This window comes from Protomyctophum bolini (genome assembly GCF_963924005.1).
Source record: "Protomyctophum bolini genome assembly, chromosome: 20".
In the NCBI taxonomy this organism is placed as follows: domain Eukaryota; kingdom Metazoa; phylum Chordata; class Actinopteri; order Myctophiformes; family Myctophidae; genus Protomyctophum; species Protomyctophum bolini.
In genome coordinates this window covers 1738410-1756772 of record NC_137881.1, presented here as the reverse complement: position 1 = coordinate 1756772, position 18363 = coordinate 1738410, and the positions used below count along the sequence as shown (strand labels likewise).

Genomic DNA, 18363 nt, shown 5'->3' with positions numbered 1-18363 from the left:
CTGCCTTCTCTTAAAGAACAATGCTAAACTCGCTAACTTTGCAGCTGTAGGGCAAGCTTGAATTATACTCTTTCAGTCTGCAAAGCGTTTGTTTCATAAAAATACACTCAGGTGACTTTGAGCTACTTTCTTTTTGGAAGCACTCATTTTAACGGGTAATGCTGCTGCCTCCTGCATTATGTGAAAATTCACATGGGTGGTAGGCATGGCACATGGCTGTTCAGTGACTTCCAAAAGTACTCGACATTACTTGTAATTTGTATTTTAAATTGCTTTCTAGAAGCGGATGGGTAAAATACATTTTGATATTGCACTTTTAAATATTCTTTAAAGGATCTCTGGTTAAAGACACATATGCCTTAAGACATTATTCTTAACCCTCTATAACGAAAATCTTAAACACCATAAATATTTTATTTCTTTCATAAATAAATCTTTCACTCAATAGGAACTGCTCCTGTTGCAAATTGATTATGTCATGTCCATATGGTCTAGCCCTATGGAATGCATATGCTAATAAAAAACAGCTTAATACTTCCTAAGATTAATATAAGCATCAAAGCAATATTTTAAATACTTTTTATGCATTCCATACATTCCATAGTGCTGGACATCATCAACCTGCGACGGGAACAGTTCCTATGGAGTAAAATAATTGTGAAAGAAATAAAATATTGAATGTGTTTTTTTATTTTTAAATTTTAGTTATAGATGGCAACTATAATGTTTTAAGGAATATTTGTCTTATTAGCCAGAGATCCTTGTTTCTATTACTGTGGGTGATATGGTCAGCTTCTGATTTCTTTCTTTCTAGATGTGGATGGAGATGACCATAGATGCTGCTGTAACGCTGAACCTGAGGATGCCCTGGTCTCCTGTGTCCCCATGTCTGAGTGGCCTCCAGACCGACCACCCCATCTTGGCTGCTAAGATGTCCATGTGGACATTATGAGTGTTTGTATAGAGAGAAGCATGGCTGAAGAGCTTTGCATATCAGTCGTTTCTTGCTGCTGCCAAAGTCAAATTGTGATGTCTGTAGTGTTTAGTACATGGCCGCTTATGAGATGTAGATATAAGTACACCTGACTGGTGGAATAGCCTTGTGATACATACTGGGTGTGCTCTTTGGTTGTTCACAAAAGTAAACAAAATGCCACAAAATCACACAAATCAAGGGATGTCCGACAGTCCGTGTAACCGTGTTGGATATTGTCCAACTCCTAATAGCCGATATCAACAGATAACGATATATATGCAGGCTTTTTCCAGTGGTGGAAACGTAACTCAAACTTTTTACTTCAATAAAAGTAGGCCATACATACTGCAATATAGAAATACTCTGTTACAAATAAATGTACTCGAGTAAAGGTACAAAGGTTTTGGTATGAAAATGTACTTAAAATACCAAAAGTAATTATTAATAATTACTCATTATGTAAAATGTCTCATCTAAAATGATCTAATCTCTCATCTCAAGTTTTAAAATGTATAAAAATCATTTGAAAATGGCAGATCTACAAGCTCACATGTGTCTTATTGTATTGTGAGCTTGTAGATGTTTTTAATGTAAAAAAATAAATAAAATTAAGGGTTAGGGTTATTAATTTCTAATGCCTTTATCGGCCGTTAATATCGGACATCCCTAACAAAAACATATATCAAATGTGTCAATACATTTCAAAGTGCCACTAAAACTTCACCAATAAATAAAAGAACATCCACAAGTTACATAAATTAAATGCCACAAAGGTTTGACTAACATGCCAAAAAAATTAAGAAATTACAAAAGATAAAGTTTCTTCTGCCGTATGTCCATAGAACTTCAGCTCTGTTGCAGCAAGCCAGTACAATGTGTCATTGTCTAGGTCACCTAAGCCACGATCACCATTCGGTGGCCGGTATTTGGGGCAAATGGTCATTACGTGTTCCACAGTCTGTAGTGGATCCTCGCATTCACAGTGGGCACTGTCCGAGATGTCCCACTTCTGCTTTGAAGGTTGTCCACTCCTTGCAGTGGAGGTGCTGGCAAAGAACATATTTGGGGTCCTCAATGTATTCCACTGGTCTCTCTGTCTTGCCTTCACCCAGGATGCCTTGGAGGTGTCAGCTGGTGTTGTGTGGAGCAGTTCCTGGGCCTGTGTGGCAAAGGGGCACAGTGACTTGAGGCACGTGTGCGAGGGTGCTGTGGCAAAGGTCGCCGTGACTTGGTGTGTGTGTTGTGTTGTGGCAAAGGGCACCGTGACTTGAGGCACGTGTGCTGTGGTGTCTCTGACGACCTTGTGGAGGAGATGGCTGGGATTCACTCAGCTGTGCCTTCTCAGTGAGGGCCAGCGTGGCTGCTTCTCGTCTGACCTCTGTTGGAGTGATTCCAGCGAGAACAGGCAGGCAGTTTGTTTGGGGTGGCCCATCCGGTGTTGAGGGCAGCATCCAGCTTCTTGACATGAGAGCTACGGCTCCAGACTGGGACACAGTACTCGGGTCGTCTGCATAGCCATACTTCATTGATGTTGTTGCAGGGAGGTCGTGGATGTAGCTGAACAGCAGTTACTGGTGTGGAACCGAAAAGCTTCACAAACATGCCAAAAAAATCTAGTTTTGAACCTTTTTAATCTAGTTTATTTTCAAATAAATTTGTTTTTACTGTTTTGTGAAGCAACTTTGGGTACCTTAAGTGCTGTATAAATTATATGTATTATAAAAAAACAGACAGACGCAGCAATTGTCGCCACACAGACATCACAAATTCCTATTGGCAGCAGCAACAAGTGAGTGATGTGTAAAGCCATTCATAGACTATAACCATGCACCGTGTGTCTTCCTTCCAGATGCTGCGAGACTCAACCGGAGCCCCTACAGGTGGATATCTGCAGTTCTCGCTGTCCATGGATGAATCTGCATGGGGGGCTCTGAAGGCGGCTCAAAGTAAGAAACCACTTAGACTTTTCTATTACTGCGAGTGGTTCGGCTTCTGTTTTAAATGTTCTCTATACATTTTGTGTATGATGTGAAAGGACACAATGTACATATATCTGGCTCTTGGTCACTTAAAAATTCATCTTTCGTTCTTTCTTAGGGTGGATGGGTCGTGGTAGACGTCGTGGAAGGACAGAGATCCGTTCCAAAGCTTCCCTCCCGGGAGTTTCCTCTGAGGACTTCTGATGAGCTGTGAGTAGGAATATTTCTTGTTGGGATGGATATCTGTTGTACTGTTATGGTACGAAGTATAGCATGGCAGTATGATTCCTCCTAGTGGCACTGGTTGAATGTCTGTCAGCTCTCCAAGCTAATCAAAGTCTTAATGACACCTTTTTTTTAACCACTTCAACCCCAGCATCTCTATTCTGGGGGGAGCGTTCAGCCAAATTAGCAGATCTACAAGCTCACACCGCATTGCAACGTGTTGTGAGCTTGTAGATCTGCTATGTTTGGCAAATCAATTTGTGTAGAGTGAAATCGGAGCATATACCAAATGCTCTCTTTAAAGGTCTGTTTTATCAAATCTATAGAGGGTTTAAGTGGTTCTGAATATGCAGCTCAACAAAAGCTAATTTGGTCCTTATTTCTTTCTTAGGACGGAGATCTGTGTAGATGCCGGAGGACTTCGGACATGGGCCTGCCCGGTGAGGAACCGCACAGTAAGAACCGCTCTAGGCCTTTCACGATTATGAAGTTTCTTTTTACTGGACGATTATTGTCGCTCAAATAAATTGAATTTCAACAATTTAGGCAGTTCTCACATCCAGAGTGACTTACAGTAAGCAACAACACATAGTAATACATCAAATTCATAAACAATTGTCATCAAGAATAAGAAGTATAGACTATCCAGACTATTGGCGGCAACAACAAGGGAGTGATGTGCGAAGCTCTTTTCTATGAAGCCATTCATAGACGATAACGGCCATGTCTTTCTTCCAGATGTACTGCAGGTCTCTCCAGGAATCTGCATTCCTCTGAAGACGACTCAAAGTAAGACCCTGTTAGGCCTGTCAAAAAGAACCCTAACTGAAACGTTTATTACTGTAAGTGATATGTTTAGCTTCTGTTTAAATGTTCTCTATAAATAAAAGTTTTATGTATATATGTTGTGACAGGATAGAATATATATCTGGCTCTTGGTCACTCTAATCAATCTTTCTTTGTTAGGATGAAGATCGCGGTAGACGTCGCTGGAACGCGGCTGCTGGACAGGGAGTGCACACACATACATACACACACACACACACACACACAAAGGCTAATTTGGTGTGTACACATGTTTTTTTTCTTTGTTAGAATGGAGATATCGATAGACGATCTGATGTTCCCTGGACAGAGATCCGTTCCAAAGCTCCCCCCCCCCCCCCCCCCCCCCACGGGGGCTTCCTCAGAGGACTCTGATGAGCTGTGAGTAGAATTAGTTCTTGCTTGTTTCTGAGGATGGATAACTGCTTTTGTACTGTTATGGTACGAAGAATGGCATCATTTACAGCAATTCAAATGTTTTAAATATTTTAGGATAAATCTAAATGACTCTGCACAATAGTTTGAGAGTCAATATCTCATATCATGATCGTGCCTCTTGGTCTTTGTAACAACTTGAATACAAATTACAAAAGATGTTGTGGACTATACATGTGTTGATGCCTCCTAGTGGCACTCTGGTTGAATGTCTGTCAGCTTTCCAAGCTAATCAAAGTCTTTGACACTTTTGTTAACTACTTCAACCCCAGCATCCCTATTCCGTTCAGCAAAAATAGCAGATCTACAAGCTCACACTGCAACGTGTTGTGAGCTTGTAGAGCTAATGGTTTCTTTCTCTCTCAGGATGGAGATCATAGACAGCTGGAGCGGCTGGAGCCTCTAGAGATGGAGATCTGCAGGTCTGTCCATGGATGGGAGGACGGAGGACGGAGATCTGGGTAGACGCTGGAGGACTTCGGACCTGGGCCTTCTCAGTGAGGAACTCAACGGTACGAACCGCTTTAGGGTTAGGTCTTTTTTAGGCTTCGTAAAAAGCCAATAATCGTCCGTTGCCGATAATTGGTCGATCCCTATTCTTAAACGTCCCTATTCATAAACTGTAAGTGCATGTGTATGTTGTGACAGGACACGCACACACAGCAAAGCTAATATGGGGTGTGTGTCTTTCGTTTGTTAGACTGGAGATCTCAGCCGAGATCCGAAGCTTTCCCCGGGTGTTTCCACTGAGGACTTCTGGGTCGCTGGGAGGCTCGGACGGAGCTAGAAGGTTCGGTAGACGCCAGTGGAACCTGTTTAGGCCTGTCAGAATTTAAGGTTTTATAATGGCCGATTTAATTGTCGCTCAAATAAATTATAAGTAACAATTTAATTGCGTCATACTAACATTCTAAATAAAACTTTGGCTTTTGTAGGCTTTGTAAACAAAAAGCTGCACATGGCATAATTCAATAAATTTATACACTCAAAAAAGAAGTAAATTACAAAGTGACACATTTAGAGCTTGTATTATGCTTGCATTATTTCTTTAACATGTTTGACAATATATGAACATTTTCAACATGGAGACGATTATGACTAATCTCTAAAAAAGTATCTCAAATACTTGGCGATTAGGTAATTGTGACAGGCCTAAATCCTTCTAGTTGTGTTTTTTTATATCATGTTCTGTAATCAGTTAGGGTTGACTATAGACTTTTTTTTAGGAACAAGATCATCATGCCGGTGAAGAGCACGTTTCTAGCCGATGGAGCAACTATTTCTGATCACCTTTGGAGTTACATCACAGCAAGGTAACTATACAACACACGCACACACACTATGATCATGACATCAGCTTGTTCCTGTTCGCAGATGACTCTGCACTGCTAGTCTCGGACAGGAACAAACTGCAGGTTGAAAAGGCCCTCAGCTCTGAACTCGGTAGAATCTGCACCTGGCTCGCTGATAACAAACTATCTTTACACCTGGGAAAAACTGAATCCATTCTCTTTGGATCTAATAGTAATCTCAGCAAGGCAAATGGCTTCTTGGTTAGAGTTGGTGACAATGTTATCACACGTAAAGATGAAATTACCTACCTAGGTTCCATCCTGGAGGCTAATCTTTCCGGTGATAAAATGGCCACCAACGTAATCAAAAAAGTCAACCAAAGAACAAGTTTCCTTTACAGGATCTCCTCACTGGTCAACAAAAACACCTTGAAGACCTTAACAGGAGCCCTCGTACAAGGTTTCTTTGACTATGCATGCACCTCCTGGTACCACAGCACCTCAAAGGCCCTTAAAACTAGGCTCCAGACCTCCCAAAACAAACTGGTCAGGCTCCTACTTGGCCTCACTCCCTGAACCTACCTCACTCCTGCCCACTTTGACAGGCTGGGATGGCTTAGGGTCGACGACAGAGTACAGCATCTTGCAATGGGTCTGGTCCACAAGATTCGATACACCACCAAGATACCCATGTACCTGTCTAGATACTTCCTTTATGTTAACGAAGTCCACACCCACAACACCAGAGGGTGTGCAACGAACCATGTACAACCCAGATTCGGCACAAACAAGGGACTAAATTATTTTCACTCCTATGCCACCAAAATGTGGAACGCCCTACCAACAGTCATTAAGACATGTGAATCCCTTGACTCCATTTTTCCCCTCACTGTATAAGTTTATTTTCCCTTTTTACCTCCTTTATGATGAATTCCTGTTATGTTCTTTGACTATATAGAAGTGTCTTATTTGTACGTCTCTAAATGTTTTGATGAATTGAACATGGTGGACCCTCTTGTAAACAAGTGTAATGCTTAATTGGGTCGTCCACTTACAGTTAACAGTCTTTGTATTGAGTTTGTGCTTGACATGTACTGTAATTCTGCAAACTGTTAATAAATATTTCAATCAATATTGTTTTATGAACAAAGTAGTAATGAGCATTTCTTTCTTTTCTTTAGCACGTTGCTGGTCTCCTGTGTGGCTCCATCTGGAGGTCACCAGGGTTCTGAGTCACTCAGATCCTGACTGGTAGTGGTGATATGTAGATGTGATCAATCAGGGCTCTTTGAAAATAATAAACAATAAAATAATAAACCAATATAAATAACTAGATAATAATATAAATAAATGGATAAAACGAACGATAAAAAAATAGATTATAGTAAAATAAAAGTAAATTAAAATAGTAAATAAAATTAGTAATAGCATAGTAATGGATAAAATATAAATAAATAATAATAATAATAATAATAATAATAAATACAATTAGTAATATAGACAATAATTCATAAAATAAATTAAAATATCAATATAGTAATGCATAAAATTAGTAATAACAGTAATACATAAAATAAATAAATGCATAAAAAATAAAATTAGTAATAACAGTAATACATAAAACAAATACAATTTGTAATGCATGAAGTAAAATTAGTAATAACATAGTAATACATCAAATAAATACAATTAGTAATAACATAGTAATATATAAAATACAATTAATACAATAGTAATACATAAAATAAATACAATTACTTTGTATTGTAATTATAGAATGACTTATAAAAACAAACAAAAAATATAAATCACATCTACATATCACAACCAGGCTATATTGCCAGCAGGCAGGTGGACTGTAGACTCACTACAGCTGTCACAATGTGGTGTACTGTATTCTGACCCAACTGGCCTCCAAGGAGAGGCGAGCATGGAGCCGGACATCTGATGATACACGAGAGAAGACGCCATAGTCAAAAATAAAATTGTAATAAAAGTAATGTTTCATGTTGATTGTAATTTATTCATGATGCCATATATCTGTAAATATTCATTATTTTCTTGTTAATAAAATATTGCATTTATACCCGGGTGTCCGTTATGGGTCCATTGACAATCTCCCAGAACAGAGCCAAACATGAATGTTGAATATTATTGTAATTAAATTACTGTATGCAATTTTAAATTGTATTACATTTCTTACCACGAAGACCAGACTGAATTTTAAGTAATAAGACTGTTTTTAAATTGGCTTGTTCTTGTAGTGTGGTACTTGACTCTGTACTCCTTTGAAAACTTTAGAAATTAGAATAACTTTTAGTTAGTTTAGGCAGAACAAATAATGCAAAAAATATAACTTAACAATCTAATGAATAGATCTAGTTTATTAATAGAAAAGCTAGTTATTAACTAGTTTGAACTTAGAACAACTAGTTATTAGTTAATAATACAATAAAGAATACTAGACAATTATGTTTATTTAAACCAGGCAGAACAAATAATGTAACCCTGAAACACAGCAGGTAAGATGAACTGATTCACCTTGTAATATAAACAAAGAATTTAGCTTACTTTGCTTTGGCAGCAGAACGTTAATTGCTTTACAGAAAACGAGTGCTTCCAAATGGTCTATGAACTGTTCCATAGCTGCTCCCCACTGTGTTACACTGTACTATGCCTCCCCCTAGTGACCGTTCATGGTACGTGCACCGTGCACGCTCCAGGCTCCAGCAGGGCAGACCACAGAGAGAGTTACGACATTGAGGGGGCAGAAAACAGCCTGGTCACGTGGTTCATGTTCTCTCGACTCCAATGCATTCCGTAAACTACCGGATGTCCCTTTTCAATAGAAGCCTATGTAGAAGAGCCGCCATTGTGACGTGAACAGAGTTGTCGTAACTCTGTCTTAAAGAGCTAGTGCTCATGCGCACAGCCCTTGCACAGTAGTAGGCCTATGTGCGTCGAACTGCGTTCACACACAGCTAGCTTTTAGCCTGTTAGCAGCGTTGTTTGAAAACACAATAATAATAAATAATGGTAAAGGTTTGAAACGGTTTGAAAACAGTGTGTTCGTTAAGCAGCTCAACGCTGAAACACAGCAGGTAAGATCAACTGATTCACCTTGTTTTTACTACATTTATCTTTTATATTATTTAATCATTTTTAACATGGAACAACACGAGTATTTCTCTCATATCTGCTTGTTAGTTATAAATTATTCTAAACAAGCAGTAGTTAATACTAGCAGCAGTAATAATATTGTAAGTCGCTTCTCCAAAGGGAGAAAGCTCTCTTCTCTTCCCGAGAGAGAGGTGCGGGGCAGAGCCATGTTGGGCCCTTTCTGAAACCAGTCCATTGACTTGAAGTGCTCTCGGGAGGTTCCCTCGTCTGGAAGTGCCCCTCCAGCTGAATCAAGTTCCCTTGATTAGGGTGCTGGGTATAAAAAAAACTGTTTGGAAATACACTCGCCCTCCTTGTGCAGAAACGGGAAACAGACACCATTCATTGCGCCATGGTTACCATTGATTGATTGTTTGAAATATGTATTAACAGTTTGTAGAATCACAGTACATTTTAAGCACAAACTCAATACAGAAACTGTCAACTGTGAGTGGACGACCCAATCAAGCATTACACTTGTTTACAACAGGGTCCACATTGTTCAATTCATCAAAACATTTAGAGACATACAAATAGACACTTCTATGTAGTCAAAGAACAGAACAGGAATTCATCATATATTAGCAAAAAGGGAAAAGATACATATACAGTGAGGGGAAAAGGGGGGGGCGGTGGGGGGGATTCAGATTTTACAGAGGCCAGTTTCGAATTGCAGCCATCCGTAGGTGCCCTTTGAGAGCGGTTTTGACGGAGTCAAGGGATTCACATGTCTTAATGACTGTTGGTAGGGCGATCATGCATTTTGCACAGTTATATTGCATTGCATCGTGTATGTTTGTGTGACATGTGGATTTCATTATTATTATGGGAAAAGGACATACAGCGTGACTGTCAAAAATGTCATATACATCATTGTGTTAAAAGTTGTTTTGTTTGTGTGGTTTCATTTATAGTTTTGGTGAAAAGCCCTTGTGAACATCAGTTGGAGCGTTGTCTATTCTGCATCAGATGAAGATTGTTTAGGAGGAGTTTATTTATCATTTGTTTGTGGTGTTACTTACTTACATTGTAGGTCTTGGTTTCCATGCGGACAGAGAGCAGGGCTGCACAAGGCAATCGAGTCTAGATCGGCACAGACTCTCTCTTCCAGTCATATAAACTATACATCTATACTAATATGTATAGCATAGTAGTATAGATGTATAGTTTATATACTACGCATGTTTCTTGATAAATGTTTTTATGTGATGTATTCCCATGCTTTTTTGTTCTTGCTTAATGTAAGTCGCTCTACATTAAAAACGCATTGGTTACTTTCACCTTATTCACTTTACACCATTGTTCCTTGTGTGTTGTTGTATTGTCAATTGTTGTTTATGGGGGATACTGTACAGTATATGTGGTTAATGATTAACCACCTATTTAAGGCAATTCTGAATCCATTCCATCCACAATAAACACTCCTTTGGGCTAAAAACGGCAATAGCCACTTGCCCAATGTGCTGACCTCATCACATTTGTCTGGCTGTTTTTAGCCCAAGGAATCTAAACCCCAAATCTAATGCTTGGAATTGATTCAGAATCATGAAAACCCCCTTTGAACACATGGCACATCATGCAACATCTTGCCGTATATAGGTAGGTAATGTATATGTTCACATATAAACCCCTATCTAAATACAATTCTCAATACCGACAGCCGGTCAGCAAGTGGACTCATTAATTATAGGCAATATTTTAGAACGATTTAACACATTTCCCACTCCACACCCCCGGCTGCCCGGACTATAGGTCTCCGGTTATTAAAGTCCTTCCTTATTCACTTGATTTCAGACCGGAGTCCAGCCTGCAGGTGAAGATGAACTCTCCAGACTCAGCCAGGGACGTTTATATTCAGGTGAGACACTATACAGGTGAATAAGGAAAACAAGTTAACTTAATTTTCAGTAGCACCGAAGAGACGACTTTAGGACGGTACCCCCCGAACCTCAAATGACGTCAAATTGTAGGCTCTACAGAGCCGAACCGACTTTTATTCGGCTCTAAAATAGGAGTATGAATCGGCCCTAATAGTGATAATTAATAAAGGAGCACCGAGTCTGACGTCAATATTGGTAGAGGGCGCTATAGGTCTGCGGGTTCATGTACTTTTTATCTGCATTGTAATTCCCATAGGGGTTTTTTATTTTTTCAGATCGCCTCATATAAGAACTGTTTAAAAATAAACAAATCATCCCGGCCATTTCACTCATTTGGATATGAAGAATCGACTGACTACAAGAAACCAGTCAAAACTATAGGAACAGACTGTATCAAATAAGTGACTGCAGGCTGTCGTAAAGACAAGGACAGTTTGTTAAATTATTTTTAAATTCATGGATTAATAAAGAAAGTGATGAATGAAAAAAATAATAACATAGGCCTATGATTATTATCAATAGATATATATATATATATCCATTATCCAGCAATATGTGCACCACCTTGAAATAGCCGATCTATAAGCGACGTCCGTGTTGTGAGATTGTAGATCGGGTACTTATTACCAAAAGTAGCCGGTCTACAAGCTCTGCTCACAATAGGCTACGTTTGGTGTGAAACAGCAGTCCAATTCCAATAAATTACTATCTAGGCCTACATAATTAAGTTTTATTATGTATCGCAATTCAATTAAATAATGTTAGATAACATATATTTTTTTATGGCAGGAAATAATGAATATTAATACAACATATGTCCGTGACACCATTAACCCATTTTGGTGTTGGCATCATGTCGTGCTTTAGCTATTGAAAAATAGCAGATCTACAAGCTCCCACCGAGTGGCGCGCTACGAGCTTGTAGGTCTGCTATTTTTTTGAAAAATCAAAGAGCGACTGACATAGAAGACATTTTTTTAATCTGATCTCAGGTCAGAATGAAAACTGTCAGGATGTAGAAGACATTTTTAGAATCTGATCTCAGGTCAGAATGGGTAAATGTGTCTCACATGCATGTATGTAGCCTACGTTTGTGATAATCTCGCAAATATATTCTACAGCAAGCAACTGATTCCTCTCCTAACGTTATGCGCTGGGGCCGGTGATGCAATGAACCGGATTAGTAATACTATTGCAAATGAATCGTTTTATTATAAATGAAATGAAACAATTGCAAATAAATGCACGGATGTTTTGTCGGTTCGATATCCGCCAGGGAAGAAAAGACCACCGCTCAACGTTATTTCAGCTCCGGTGGGTGGTCACACCGCTCAACGTTATTTCAGCTCCGGTGGGTGGTCACACCGCTCAACGTTATTTCAGCTCCGGTGGGTGGTCACCTCGGTGGGTGGTCACCTCGCCACCGAAAAGACTATGAATGAGCCTTAATAGAGTGTCGCGGTCCCGCCCCCTCGAGAGACCCGGAAAATAATTCGCCGTTCATTTTCCCTCATAGGCATTTCGTAAAGTATTTATTTAAAGACGGTTACGCCGCGGACAAAGCCAACTCGGATCGTGACAACTGACAAACCATGACAATGAACACAATGTCTCGGGCCGATCAAATCGTTAGAAAGAAGAAAATAAAGGCAGGAGACACCACTATTTGTTTTGTTTTTCTTCTTATAAATTATTTGATCGACCCCAAAACATTGTGTTCATTGTCATGATTTGTCACGATCCGAGTTGGCTTTGTCCGCGGCGTAACCGTCTTTAAATAAATACTTTAAGAAATGCCTATGGGGAAAAATGCATTGGGTTTAATTTCCTGGGCCACTCGTTGTTCTGAAAGGGGGAGGGACTGCGACGCTCTATAGCTATCACAATGAAACTTCTCCAGTTGATTACTTATATTAAGACTAAGATTAATTTACGTTTTCTGAAATTATATGTTTAAATATGCAAATTAGGCATTATATGCACTCATTTAAAGGTATTGTAGACAAGTTTCCAGTGTTTGTACACAGAATTGATCGAGTGTTTCCAAACAAATTAAAATCTAGCTCCACCCCCCTCCCCCCGTCATTCTATTGGCTGAGCCAGGTCACTTCGGGCTATGGGGTTGTTGTTGCTGCTGGGAGGGACGCTATGGATATTGCGCTCGTATGGCTAAATATGACATTAAAAAAATATGAATTTCTATCGATATCATAGTTACAACAATGACATTGAGTTGACATGTTTTTTTAAGGGTAACTGTAGCGTAATCACAATATCACAAGACTGACACGACGAGTCCCGCAAATGAGGAAGTAGGAAGTAGTGGAGCAGACTCACTGGCTCTCAATTCAATTATCTTTCATTTGTAATCGTGCATATAAAACATATTGCCCCTCAAATGCCCCAGCCACTACAGCATCGTTCATGTGAACTACTTTGTCCACGGTTATTCATTGCAATGAAGAAAAATCCCTATGATCAGCGACGGCTTGTCACCGTTGGCGAGCACGGGTTGAATGCAAGCTTCAAGCCGGCCGGACCACCCAACCATGCGCTATACATAGCGATTCTCATAATTTCAACAGGCTTACATATTACATCATAAACATACTATTTCACATGAACAATGGTGAAACTAAGATATGGGGATAATATTATACTTGCAATGAAATCGCATTGCGTTTTCATTATAATACTGCTGGGTCGAACACACAGTCACACCCTCGCGCTGTGATTGGCTAAGACTCCGCGTCACCCCCCACACAGACCCTCCTCCCAACACACTTTATTCCGTCCCGCGACATAAACAACAGTGGATATAAACAGATACAAACACATAGAGGGAGACAAAGGGAGAGTGTATGTCTACAGGGCAGCAGCTCAGCATCAAAATATAGGGGAAGATAGAGGGAATAAGGCCACAAATATAGATAGATAAATATTTTGATTTTTGGCTGAAAACCTGCCTATATCACCTTTAATAAAATGTGATGTAAATCAGGATATGAATGATATATCAACAAACCATTCTGTAAACCTCTGCAGAATATAATTATGAATAAGACTGGAAAGTTTGGTGTATGTGAGTGCAACTGATGTGGAGACTTTTTTGTCCCAGGTATGAGGAAAACTCATTTTGAGAAAAAGGCCTTTAAAGATTTGTATTGTAAAATTCCAAAACGTTATATTTGAAGCCACTATTTTGAGACAAAATATCTCATCCAAACCTTGGCAACAACATATAATGCCATATATCATTGGAAAGGTCTGGACCTCTTTGTACCAACAACCAATCATGAAAATAGAGGGTGGTTTTTCACCCAGCAAAACGAGCTGTCATTGGCTAAAATAAACATCTAAATCTGTATTTTTGGATGTTTATTTTGCTTTCGTTTGAAAGAAAACATGTTTAGGAAGCAAAATAGCACAACATCTCAAAATTGCAAAATCATGATTTCACCTGCCATGTCTCGCCTTAAACAGGAAGCTGAAGACGTTTGTATTAAACAGGAAGCTGAAGAAGTTTCTATTGAACAGGAAGCTGAAGACGATTCTATTGAACAGGAAGCTGAAGACGTTTCTATTGAACAGGAAGCTGAAGACGTTTCTATTAAACAGGAAGCTGAAGACCAGCCACACCTCAGTAAGTTTCATGTTCTCTTCCTTTCTTTAAAGGAGTAGTGAAACGGAAATGGCATTTTATTTTTAAGTTTCAGCTTGTCTATGCTGGAAACGCTGGCTCTGAAGTTAATGAACCAATCAGAGCATTGCATCCCTCCAGGCTATGGGTCCTAATACGTCTGTCTCTACTGTGACGCTCTATCTTTTACATAGAGAAAAAAGATGGAGTGCCACGATTTTCTTCCACCTTCCAAAACATGATCATCAGGTATTATTACAATATAAGGAGGGAGAACGTTTTCCAAAAAGTGTTGGTGAACCTGAACTGAAGCCGCACCCACAGCTGTAGTTGTAGGGGGAGGGGCTGATAGTGTGATGTCACTATATTACTGTTTATTTCATTGGCCCGTTTGACTGTCAAGGGTTCAGCCTCCAGGAAGGAACCCTAAATACAAATGGCGCAAAGCGTGCATGCTGTGCGGCCCCGCCCCCACACAATGATTATACAGCTGTGGCCCCCTAGTGGCCTAATCTAGTTGAATAGAGCGTCGCAGTCCCTCCCCCTTTCAGAACAACGAACGGCCCAGGAAATGAAAACGCAATGCATTTCCCCATAGGCAGTTCTTATTTAATTTATTTAAAGACCTTTTAAGCGTCGTACGAAGCCAACTCTTGTCGTGACAAATCAGGACAACACACAGAATTTTTCGGGCCAAACAAAGAATTAGAAAGTAGACAAAAACACTTCTTTTGTTGTTTTTCTTCATTGTAATTATTTGTTTGGTCCAAAATATTGGCTCGGCTCTCGGTTCGGCTCTCGGGTATTCGGTTCCGGATGGACCCGTGCTGCCCTCTACTACCCGGACACAAAACTGCACATTGCTTTTTTTGTATTTTGCAAAAATAAATTCAGAACAGTAATAAGCTGTAGTTGGTAACTGTTTAGTCAATCTTATCTTGGTAGGTAATGGCTCATTTAGTACATGGAACATGGACGAAGAATGGTTTTACATTTTAGGAATCCAGTGTTGACCATAATGTTATGTTTCTGCTCCTAGACATCCTGCACATGTCTTCCCACTGCTCTGAGGTTGAAGTTCAACTTGAATCTGACACTGAAGTCACTGAAGACAGTGATGATTGGGAGGAGACCAGTGAAGACGATGATGACGAACGGCGTGACAAGAGTTTCATTGACTCAGGTTCCCTGAAGAAGCACCAGCGTGTCCACACTGGAGAAAAACCTTTCCAATGTAAACATTGCGACAAGAGTTTCAAATATTCTAGTGCCCTGAAGTCACACCTTCGTGTCCACACTGGAGAAAAACCTTTCCAATGTAAACATTGTGACAAGAGTTTCAGTGTGTCAGGTGCTCTGAATATCCACCATCGTGTCCACACTGGAGAAAAACCTTTCCAATGTAAACATTGTGACAAGAGTTTCAAATGCTTAAGTGAACTGAACAGCCACCTCCGTGTCCACACTGGAGAAAAACCTTTCCAATGTGAGTTCTGTGGCAAGAGTTTCAATCAGACATGTCATCTGAAGTCACACCTTCGTGTCCACACTGGAGAAAAACCTTTCCAATGTAAACATTGTGACAAGAGTTTCAAATGCTTAAGTGAACTGAACAGCCACCTCCGTGTCCACACTGGAGAAAAACCTTTCCAATGTGAGTTCTGTGGCAAGAGTTTCAATCAGACATGTCATCTGAAGTCACACCTTCGTGTCCACACTGGAGAAAAACCTTTCCAATGTAAACTTTGTGACAAGAGTTTCAAAGATTCAAGTTATCTGAAGTCACACCTTCGTGTCCACACTGTAGAAAAACCTTTCCAATGTGAATTCTGTGGCAAGAGTTTCAGTGTATCTATTCTCCTGAAGCAACACCTTCGTGTCCACACTGGAGAATTCCAATGTGAATTATGTAACAACAGTTTCAGAAATTCATTTGAACTGAAGAAGCACCAGCGTATCCATACTGGAGAAAAACCTTTCCAATGTAAACATTGCGACAAGAGTTTCAGGGTCTCATCTGGCCTGAAGGTTCACCTCCGTTTCCATACTGGAGAAAAACCTTTCCAATGTAAACATTGCGACAAGAGTTTCAGGCACTCATCTCACCTGAAGGATCACCTCCGTGTCCACACTGGAGAAAAACCTTTCCAATGTAAACATTGTGACAAGAGTTTTACTAGATTATCTTCCCTGAAAACACACCTTCGTGTCCACACTGGAGAAAAACCTTTCCAATGTAAACATTGTGACAAGAGTTTCACTGTGTCAGGTGCTCTGAATATCCACCATCGTGTCCACCACACTGGAGAAAAACCTTTCCAATGTAAACATTGTGACAAGAGTTTCAGTGTGTCACGTGCTCTGAATATCCACCATCGTGTCCACCACACTGGAGAAAAACCTTTTCAATGTAAACATTGTGACAAGAGTTTCAGTCAGTCAGGTAACCTAAAGACACACCTTCGTGTCCATACTGGAGAAAAAACTTTCCAATGTAAACATTGTGACAAGAGTTTCAGTCGTTCAGATTACATGAACAGACACCAGTATGTCCACACTGGAGAAAAACCTTTCCAATGTAAAACTTGTGACAAGAGTTTTACCTCATCATCTCAGCTGAAAATACACCTTCGTATCCACACTGGAGAAAAACCTTTCCAATGTAAAACTTGTGACAAGAGTTTTACCACATCATCTCAGCTGAAAATACACCTTCGTATCCACAGTGGAGAAAAACCTTTCCAATGTAAACATTGTGACAAGAGTTTCAAGATCTTAGGTAATCTGAATACACACATTCGTGTTCACACTGAAGAAAAACCTTTCCAATGTAAACATTGTGACAAGAGTTTCAGTCAGTCAAGTAACCTAAAGACACACCTTCGTGTCCATACTGGAGAAAGACCTTTCCAATGTAAACATTGTGACAAGAGTTTCATTCATTCAATTCACCTGAAGGAACACCAGCATGTCCACACTGGAGAAAAACCTTTCCAATGTAAACATTGTGACAAGAGTTTCAGACAGTCAAGTAACCTAAAGACACACCAGCATGTCCACACTGGACAATAAAAAATATGTCTACTCTAAACAGTGAGACCTAAGTTTAAATAACTCGGTCACTTGCTAAAACAAAAAAGTTCCTGTCTGTCTTGGATTATGGAGACATAATCTATAGACATGCAGCAGCATCCACTCTTAAATCCCTAGAGACTCTGTTTATCACTCATCAATTAGGTTTATTACGGGTGATAGCTATGGTACTCACCAATGTATCTTATATAACAAGGTTAGATGGTCCTCCCTGACAGAGAGAGGGAAACTGCATTGGCACCTGTTCTTGTATAAAGCCATGCTTGGAAAGTGTCCTAAATCCATCTCTTCTTTTCTGAAGTACACCCGCACCCGGTCAAGTAGTTTCCCCAAATTCAAGGTACCAAAAGTTAGCTCTGAACGTGTGATTTTTGTTCTCCTGCTATTAGGAATTGATTACATAGGGCCTGAATGGAATTGTTTCGCAAGGACTTTCTTTTTGTGTTCTCCCTTTTGGAATCAGTATTTGACTGAACTGTTTTTCATGTCTAATAAACTATTCAATAGAGGCCTCCATTCTCCTGATCTTTAGTTTTTCTCCTCACGTTAAACCCTTAAAGGACAACTTTGGTTGTTTTTCAACCAAGGTTCATGTTTTAGGTTATTAGAGAAAGTTTTTGCTGCTTTCTTTCATTTTAACACAGGGGGCGGGGACATTCGAACAAGTTGGTAAATGTAATTGTTTTACCAAATTGTACAGCAATTTCTTAATTATTGTTTTCTATAGTCCTACTAGACCCCAGGAAATTACATCTGGCCACAAAAGATCACGGGATCTATTGAATGTGAAGATGAAGGTGACAAACTGACATTTTGGAAAAAAGTTAATTTTATTCCAAATACTTCACAGATTCACAGT

The 18363-nt window shown here is 39.7% G+C and overlaps 1 protein-coding gene and 3 long non-coding RNA genes across 5 annotated transcripts in view; 3 read left to right on the top strand and 1 right to left on the bottom strand.

Annotated features, from left to right (window-relative positions):
- ctsz (cathepsin Z) overlaps positions 1-18363 on the bottom strand; it is a 471668-nt gene that overhangs the window by 142403 nt on the left and 310902 nt on the right. The gene's annotated exons all lie outside the window — the stretch shown is intronic.
- LOC308335542 lies at positions 3075-4240 on the top strand. 2 transcript variants are annotated; one of them, XR_013966033.1, is made up of 4 exons: positions 3075-3165; positions 3572-3635; positions 3919-3969; positions 4147-4240. It is a non-coding gene; the product is annotated as an uncharacterized lncRNA (long non-coding RNA). The 2 variants fall into 2 exon arrangements; XR_013966034.1 differs by lacking the exon at positions 3919-3969 and having other exon boundaries at positions 4147-4209.
- Positions 5157-7085, top strand: LOC308335548. Its single transcript, XR_013966040.1, has 3 exons — positions 5157-5230; positions 5667-5753; positions 6914-7085. It is a non-coding gene; the product is annotated as an uncharacterized lncRNA (long non-coding RNA).
- LOC308335545 lies at positions 10683-18003 on the top strand. Its single transcript, XR_013966037.1, has 3 exons — positions 10683-10749; positions 14255-14414; positions 15451-18003. It is a non-coding gene; the product is annotated as an uncharacterized lncRNA (long non-coding RNA).